Here is an 8,216-nt window from a genome sequence, read left to right as displayed (position 1 = left end):
ATATAACTATAAATATCTCTACACATCTAGATACAAAGATCTCTATACATATAATTAGAAAGGTCTCTCTATATATGCTTGTAATGATCTATATAACTATAAATATCTATATACATGTTGATATATTAACTGCTTCAAGACCCTAAGCCATCATTCATTTGTTGGAGACCTGCTTACACAGTGAATAATGCAAGCAACAATTTATTAAATAGAACACGCCATATTGCTAGAACATAATAAGATCATACTACAACAGAGAGATAGAAAGCATAAACAATTTTAAACCAAAGAGAACACATCAAAGCAATGATTAGTATAATTACTTGAAATCTGGTCACAATAAACCATTAAGTCCATAGGGGAGCCAGCTGAAGAAGTTAAATTCTGGAAGGTTCAATTAAAGAGGAAAAGGTAAATGTTTTATCTTTGTTTACAAAGGTATACTTTATCAGTGCATTGATACATATTTGTTGATACGTTGTATCAACCTACACATACTCCTTTGAACTCATGTAGCCTGTTTCATCTTCAGTCATTCCAAACCTAGCCCTCATCTGTTGCAACTATTTTTTTTTTACTGCCAAAATTTAATATAGTGTCATTAAACACAATATTCAAATATTCAACTTTTCAAGCACATGAAAGTTATCATCTGAAAGTGGGCTATTTTTATAGTTTCCTTAGTGTAACTTTACAAAATTCTTTTTCTCAACAATGTCTGACACTGATCTTGATACTTGTTAGTCAGTCTGATGTAAGATGACATCTCAACAGGCAGAGATTTAGGAGATGATCTGAATGCCCATCTTCAGAATTCATCCTTGGATGACTGATCATCATCTTCTTCCCTTACTTCTTGGTGTTTCCTTGAAGACTCCCCTTCTGGATTACAGCTCTGCATTTTAGTATTTGGCCTTTCAGCTTGCTTCTGTGCTGCGAGCTTGGCTAGCATCTCCTCGTGACTCTGCTCCTGCTGTCTCTGCAGCGCCAGAGGCCCCTCTATGGAGAGCAGCTGTGTCGGCAGAAGCAGGGCTGCTGTGATGTCATCGCGATGCTTCCTGTCCCAGCGCCACCTCTCCTCTGAGGAGACGGGAGACCCTCTCCTCTGACAAGCACTTGATGAATCATGCCTCTGTGACGCTAATACATTGGTTTTAAATTTATGTGGCGGAGGCATGGGATTTTTGGCTCTCATTTCCAGCACTTCCATGTAATGAGGCTTCTTCTGCGGCCCACTCCAGAGGCTGGCTAAGTTCTCAGGACTCTGGTTTCCTTCTGAGTGATGTTCAGTGGGGTCCGCAATTGTGATCCTTTGTAATCTATCAATGAACAGGTTGTCTGAGTTGCCAGGATGATCCTCCACTTGATCTAAGGCACAATGCTGAGGGAGACCCTCACTAGCTTCAAATGAGGAAGGCACCGGGGCTCTGCTGCTAGAAGTTGGGTGCTCACTCACTGTGTGTTCAGCCTCAGCTGCCTCAGCATCACCTCCGCGAGTCGGATGATGTGATGTTAGGTACAGAGGAACAGCCAGGAACTGGTGATGAAGTATCAAGTATCTGGTCAGAATTCTGGGCCTTATCTCTGTCTCCATCAACAACTGCAATTGCTTTTTGCCTCCCCTTACAGTCTAAGCTAACTGTCTAGGATAGCCTAGGATAAAAGAGTTCACTTCTTCCTCTAACTTCTTCACGTTCTGCAATGGCAGCTTTCAGTTTGGCGACAGCATCTGAGATCTTTTTACCTTTATCGGGCAATTTGCAACTTAATTTTACGTTTCGCAAAAGTCTCTCCTGGCGCTTCAACATTTCCTGTAGCTCCGCCAAACTCTGCTGCCCCAAGTCCTCGGGAGTTTGGGGCTGGAAGCCGTGGGGCAGCGAGGACATTCTGTGGGGGCTGAGGCTGGCGAGGCCATGGGCACTCGGTGTCCTCGGCAGCCCCCACAGCTGGCGCCAGTTACACGGCCGGCGGGGACACCGGCGAACGAGCAGGAGTCGCCATTTTCCCCAATCTGTTGCAACTTTGTCCAATCCTTTTTCTCAATTTTATAACAGAAGGATAGAAACTTCATGTATTTATATAGACCAGTAGAAGATACTAGGATGTCTTAGTCTAATGGGTTTCTTTGGCGGGGGGGCTTAGAAATCATTTAAAATCTCAACCATTCTTCCTGCTTCATCATTTTCAGATTCCTTTGAGATGCAAAAAGCTTTGGAAGCAGTGTTTAATATAATCTGAATTTGCCAGGTATTTCTCATTCTGTGTAAATGCAGATCTGAGAGGTAGAATTTGATGGGTACAAAAAGAAAAAAAATCTTGAATGTAGGGACATTAGTAGAAATTGGGAAAGGCAATCACAGTGGATCAACTCCACCTCCATCACAAATGTGAACAAGCTTATCTTGATAATAACATACACAGTGGAGGAGTTAAAGTGTTATCATGAAAAATTTCTTACAAAAAGGACAGAGGAAAAGTTTTCATGGTAGAATACACCTTTCAAAGAGCCTGTAAATTTCAGATAAATGTTTCATTATTTGAAATTTAGAGTTTATTACTTAGTTACAGGCTGTTCAAAGAAATGTAGATCAACCTTCTGATTCACAAATCTGATTCACACTCAACAGAACTTAGCTACAATCATTGTAGCTAATCTAAAAAATACCAAGCTACAGATCTGACAAGAAACATTCACTCTCACACATGGAATACCACAATTGTCTTCACATATTGCCTACTATAGTCAGACCCTTAGTTCATAGTCCATGTAAACTCATACTGTGGTAATGGATTCAAATCTGAAACCAAGCTTTATTGGAAGGAGGTGGTTTGCCTACCAGCAGTGTAGAAGGTTTGCATTTTCTCCAGGCTATCTCCAACATTTGTTGTCACCAATGCTCGACGGGAATATAGTAGGCATTTCAATTTATTTGTCAAAATAATGGTTATTTTATTTGGAATATAGTTCATTTCCCATGTTGTCTTTGTTGCAGGTATACAGCAATCAGGTTAAGGTATACATTTGTTCCTCAAAAAGTGAAAGTGTTAGTCATTTAGCCATGTCTGACCCTTTGTGACCCCATGGACTGCAACACCCCAGGCTTCCCTGTCCTTCACTATCTCCTGGAGTTTGCTCAAACTTATGTCCATTGAGTTGATGATGCCATCCAACCATCTCATCTTCTGTCACCCCTTCTCCTCCTGCCCTCAGTCTTTCCCAGCATCAAGGTCTTTTCCAATGAGTCAGCTCTTCACATCTGGTGGCCAAAGTATTGGAGCTTCAGCATCAGTCATTCCAATGAATACTCAGGGTTGATTTCCTTTAGGATTGACTGGTTTGATCTCCTTGCTGTTCAAGGCGGGTTCTTTATTGCTAGTGCCACCTGGGAACCACTGTAGGCCCTGCCTGTGTCCCCACCAGGGATGAATCCCAACAGGACATCAGAGCTCAGAGACTTCAGGGCACCCCTGCCCTCAGGACTGGTCTTTTTTCCAACCAGCTGCTCGTCAGAGGCCCAGGCACCCCAATCCTGACTCCAACTTCCAAGACTGGAATTCTGGGACAACTTAGGGGTAGGCAAAACACTCACGCACCTGTTCCTGCCTGGGGGCTCAGTCAGTTCAGTTGCTCAGTTGTGTCTGACTCTTTGCGACCCCAGGGACTGCAGCACCCCAGGTTTCATTGTCCATCACCAGCTCCAGGGGCCTAGTCAAACTCACATCTATCGAGTTGGTAACGCCATCCAGCTATCTCATCATCTGTTGTCGTCTTCTCCTCCTGTCCAATCCTTTCCATCAGGGAAAAGCATCAGGTGGCGTAAAAGCTGCACCTGGCAGATCACTGAGAGCTGGGTGTTTCTAGTAGGCATGGGTGGGAGGATGAGGCGTGAGCTTCCTACATCTGTGGGGCCTTCGCATTGCGAAGACCTGTGCATTGCCCCCGGCCAGTCAACTCCGCACGTCATTTCCCAGGAAGCTGAGGTTGCGGATTACCAGGGCAGAGGTCCTCCCTTGTGTGACTCTCACTCTCACAGTGAGGAGCCTGGCCCCCACCACCTGCCGTTCATCTGTGTTGCTCCTTTCCAGGTGACGTGTGCAGAGGTTTCCGCTTCATTAGCTACTACACCCTGGAAGGAACCCTGTAGAATCAAGTCCATTGTTTATGGAAGCTCCATTTTGCCTTTAGTCTACAGATTCTGTTCTTTTCCAATGTTAACTTAGCACTTTTTGCCCCATCCCCTGCAGTGAGGTTTTTCTATGTGTTTCTATTACAGTTAGATGCAATGTTACATTGTATATTCCCCTGCTACATCCAAAATAATGAAATCAGAGTAGATTTTGATTAACACCTTGGGCTACACAAATCTGTGGGCTTAGACAAATGCATAGTGACAGATATGCATCCTAAAGTATCACATGGAATCCTTCAAACTCCCCCATCCCATCTTCTGCATATCATCTGTGTAGCTTTGCCTTTCCCAGAATGTAATAGATGGGGTCATATTGTGGGTAGCTCCCTCAGAATGGATTCTTTCACTTAACAATATATATATGTAAGGTTTATCCTTGTCTTTCCATGGGTTGGTGGATCATTCTTTTCTATTGCTGAGTGGTATTCCATTGCATGTGTATGGGAGGAAAAGCAATTTCCCTCTACTCTTCTAGATTCTCAGTAGATGTCCCCCTTAAAAAAATAAAAGAAATTATCAGGAGAAAACTGGACATTAAATAACATGAATTCCTCCTGTATAAAAGGGAGCAGAGAAACTGAGTTAGTTCCTGAAATATCCAAAGCCATCACCTTAAATGCCATCCTCAGAAACAAAAGAAAGACCTTGGGGGAGGGGGGACGCTAATTATGACAGGTTATAATACAAAACATAGTGAAAAAGGGTATTATTGTTTGCAGATTTAAGTCAGGACTTCTTTGATAAGAGTTACTTGAAATTTAATTATCTGCCTATTCCTGGTTCGGAGAGGGTCATACCCATACAAATGGAGATTTCTCTATTGTAAATGAAGTTCCATATTCTTTATTCCATATTCATCTAGCAAGAGGCCTGCAGTGAGGGTTTTACACCTTATTAGAAATGTGAAACCTTAGAAGCATCTTACTGTTTCTTTAATAGCCACAGCACTTATATGTTACCTGTTACAATGCGTCTAAATGTCTTTTTTGAAGTCAGTATAGACCAAGAGATTTCAAAGGTGTAAGGAAGTATGATTCATATGATTCCTTATTAAAGGATTATAGACCTCTGTGTACATGAAGTGAATGGAAGTCAAACACGGTAATCAGGCCATATTCTTACTAGAGTGATGTGCTTCCATCCCACCATATTTTAGTTCACAGGTAAATCCTGCAGTCACCTGGCTTCAAGAAATGCTTCCTGCCTTCCAGAAAGAAACAGTGAGAAAGCCATGTCAAAATTGATGCTGTTTTTTTTTAATTTGCATTTTATCACAGGGCTTGGACAAAGAGGGCCTAACTGGTTTTTTACAGTACATTCCAAGGCTTGCTCTAGCATGTTCTATGTATCAACAAGTTGCTGATTATTTTCAACAAATGACAATGATTAGCACTTTATATTTACTATTTGGTGCTTGAGCTGGAATAGTAGGCATCCTTTTAAGTCCATTACTTCATGCTGAAGTGGACATACCTGAAGTAGTACCATAATATGAACAAATTTATAATGTAGCCATCACATCCCATGACTTTGTAATAATTTTTAATTATACCCATCATAATTGGAGGACTTGGAAACTGACTCGTCCCAGTAATAATTGGAATGTCTAGTATAACATTGCCTTGACTAAGCAATAGATGCTTTTGAGAACTTCTCCTGATATTCTTACTCCTGGTCCTGTCATGAAGAGTAGAAGCTGATGGCAACAGTTCATTCAATGTATATTGATTCCTAGGTTGGTACAGCAGAGAAGGCAATGGCACCCCACTCTAGTACTCTTGCCTGGAAAATCCCATGGATGGAGGAGCCTGGTAGGCTGCTGTCCATGGGGCTGGTAAGAGTCAGACATGACTGAGCGACTTCACTTTCACTTTTCACTTTCACGCATTGGAGAAGGACATGGCAACCCACTCCAGTGTTCTTGCCTGGAGAATCCCAGGGACGGGGGAGCCTGGTGGGCTGCCGTCTATGGGGTCACACAGAGTCGGACACGACTGAAGTGACTTAGCCTCAGCAGGTTGGTACAGAATGTGCCTGGTTATGCAGGAGATGCAAGAGATGTGGGTTCCGTCCCTGGGTTGGGAAGATCCTCTGTAGGAGGCAATGGCAACCCACTCCATAACCTTGCCTGGAGAATCTCATGGACAGAGGATCCTGGTGGGCTACAGTCCACGGGGTCACAAAGGGTCAGACAGGACTGAAAGGACTTAGCACAGCACATGATTAGCTGTAATAGCTAACATAATGTAGATGGCATGTAAAGAAGTGCCTGCGAGTGAAATTCAATATTTACAGATTTGAAACTTCAGAATTTTTTGCAATATTTTACACCCATAATTATATGACTTCATAGTTGCAGAAGCTATGTATATGAAGGACTAATTGTGTTTTATTTATTTTGAGGGAAGGTTTTTTTTCAAATGTGGTTTGAGATTAGTTCAGTTCAGTCACTCAGTCGTGTCCGACTCTTTATGACCCCATGGACTGCAGCATGCCAGACTTCCCTATCACCAACTCCCGAAGTTTGCTCAAATTCATGTCCATTGAGTTGGTGATGCCATCCAACCATCTCACCCTCTGTCATCCCCTTCTCCTCCTGCCTTCCATCTTTCGCAGCATCAGGGTCTTTCCCAGTGAGTCAGTTCTTCACATCAGGTTGCCAAAGTATTGGAGTTTCAGCTTCAGCAACAGTCCTTCCAATGAATATTTAAGACTGATCTCTTTTAGCATGGACTGGTTGAATCTCCTTGCAGTCCAAGGGACTCTCAAGGGTTTTCTCTAAGAAGCATCAATTCTTCGGTGCTCAGCTTTCTTTATAGTCCAACTCTCACATACATACATGAGTACTGGAACAACCATAACTTTGACTAGACAGATCTCTGGTGGCAAAGTAATGTCTGTTTTTTAATATTCTGTCTAGGTTGGTCATAGCTTTACCTCCAAGGAGCAAGTGTCTTTTAATTTTATGACTGCAGCCACCATCTGCAGTGATTTTGGAGCCCAAGAAAATAAAGTCCATCACTGTTTCCCCTGTTTCTCCATCTATTTGACATGAAGTGATGGGACCAGATGCCATGATATTCATTTCTTGCATGTTGTATTTTAAGCTGACTTTTTCACGCTCTTCTTTTACTTTCATCAAGAGGCTTTTCAGTTCTTCATTTCCTGCATGTTGTATTTTAAGCTGGCTTTTTCACGCTCTTCTTTTACTTTCATCAAGAGGCTTTTCAGTTCCTCTTGTGTTTCTGCCATAAGTGTGGTGTCATCTGCACCAGAACTTACTGATATTTATTCTGGCCATCTTGCTTCTGGCTTGTGCTTCACCCAGCCCAGCATTTCTCATGATGTACTCTGCATATAAGTTGAATAAACAGGGTGACAGTATACAGCCTTGACATACTCTTTACCCAATTTGGAACCAGTCTGTTGTTCCATGTCTGGTTCTAGCTGGTGTTTCTTGACCTGCATACAGATTTCTCAGGAGGCAAGTAAGGTGGTCTTGTATTCCCATCTCTTGAAGAATTTTCCACAATTTGTGGTGATCCACACAGTCAAAGGCTTTAGTGTAGTCAACAAAGCAGTAGTTTTTCTGGTAGTCTCTAGGTTTTTTTTTTTTATGATCCAGAGGATGTTGGCAAGTTGATCTCTGGTTCCTCTGCCTTTTCTAAATCCAGTCTGAACATCTAGGAGTTTTTGGTTCACGTCCTGTTGAAGCCTGGGTTGGAGAATTTTGAGCATTACTTTGCTAGTGTGTGAAATGAGTGCAATTGTGTGGTAGTTTGAACAGTCTTTGCCTTTCTTTGGGACTGGGATAAAAACTCATCTTTTCCCATCCTCTGGCCACTGCTGAGTTTTCCAAATTTGCTGGCGTATTGAGAGCAGCACTTTCACAGTCTCATCTTTTAGGATTTGAAATAGGCCAGCTGGAATTCCATCACCTCCACTAGGTTTATTTGTAGTGATGCTTCCAATGTCCCACCTGACTTCACACTCCAGGATGTCAGACTCTAGGTGAGTGATCGCACC

At 42.5% G+C, this 8,216-nt stretch overlaps 1 pseudogene; it reads right to left on the bottom strand.

The window, feature by feature from the left end:
* Positions 1-808: 808 nt before the first annotated feature.
* Positions 809-1,886, bottom strand: LOC136163274 (DNA-directed RNA polymerase II subunit GRINL1A pseudogene; annotated as a pseudogene).
* Positions 1,887-8,216: the final 6,330 nt, after the last annotated feature.

Source organism: Muntiacus reevesi, chromosome 3 (genome assembly GCF_963930625.1).
Source record: "Muntiacus reevesi chromosome 3, mMunRee1.1, whole genome shotgun sequence".
Classification (NCBI taxonomy): domain Eukaryota; kingdom Metazoa; phylum Chordata; class Mammalia; order Artiodactyla; family Cervidae; genus Muntiacus; species Muntiacus reevesi.
Note: the sequence above shows the minus strand (reverse complement) of the source record. Positions and strands in the feature narration are given on the sequence as shown.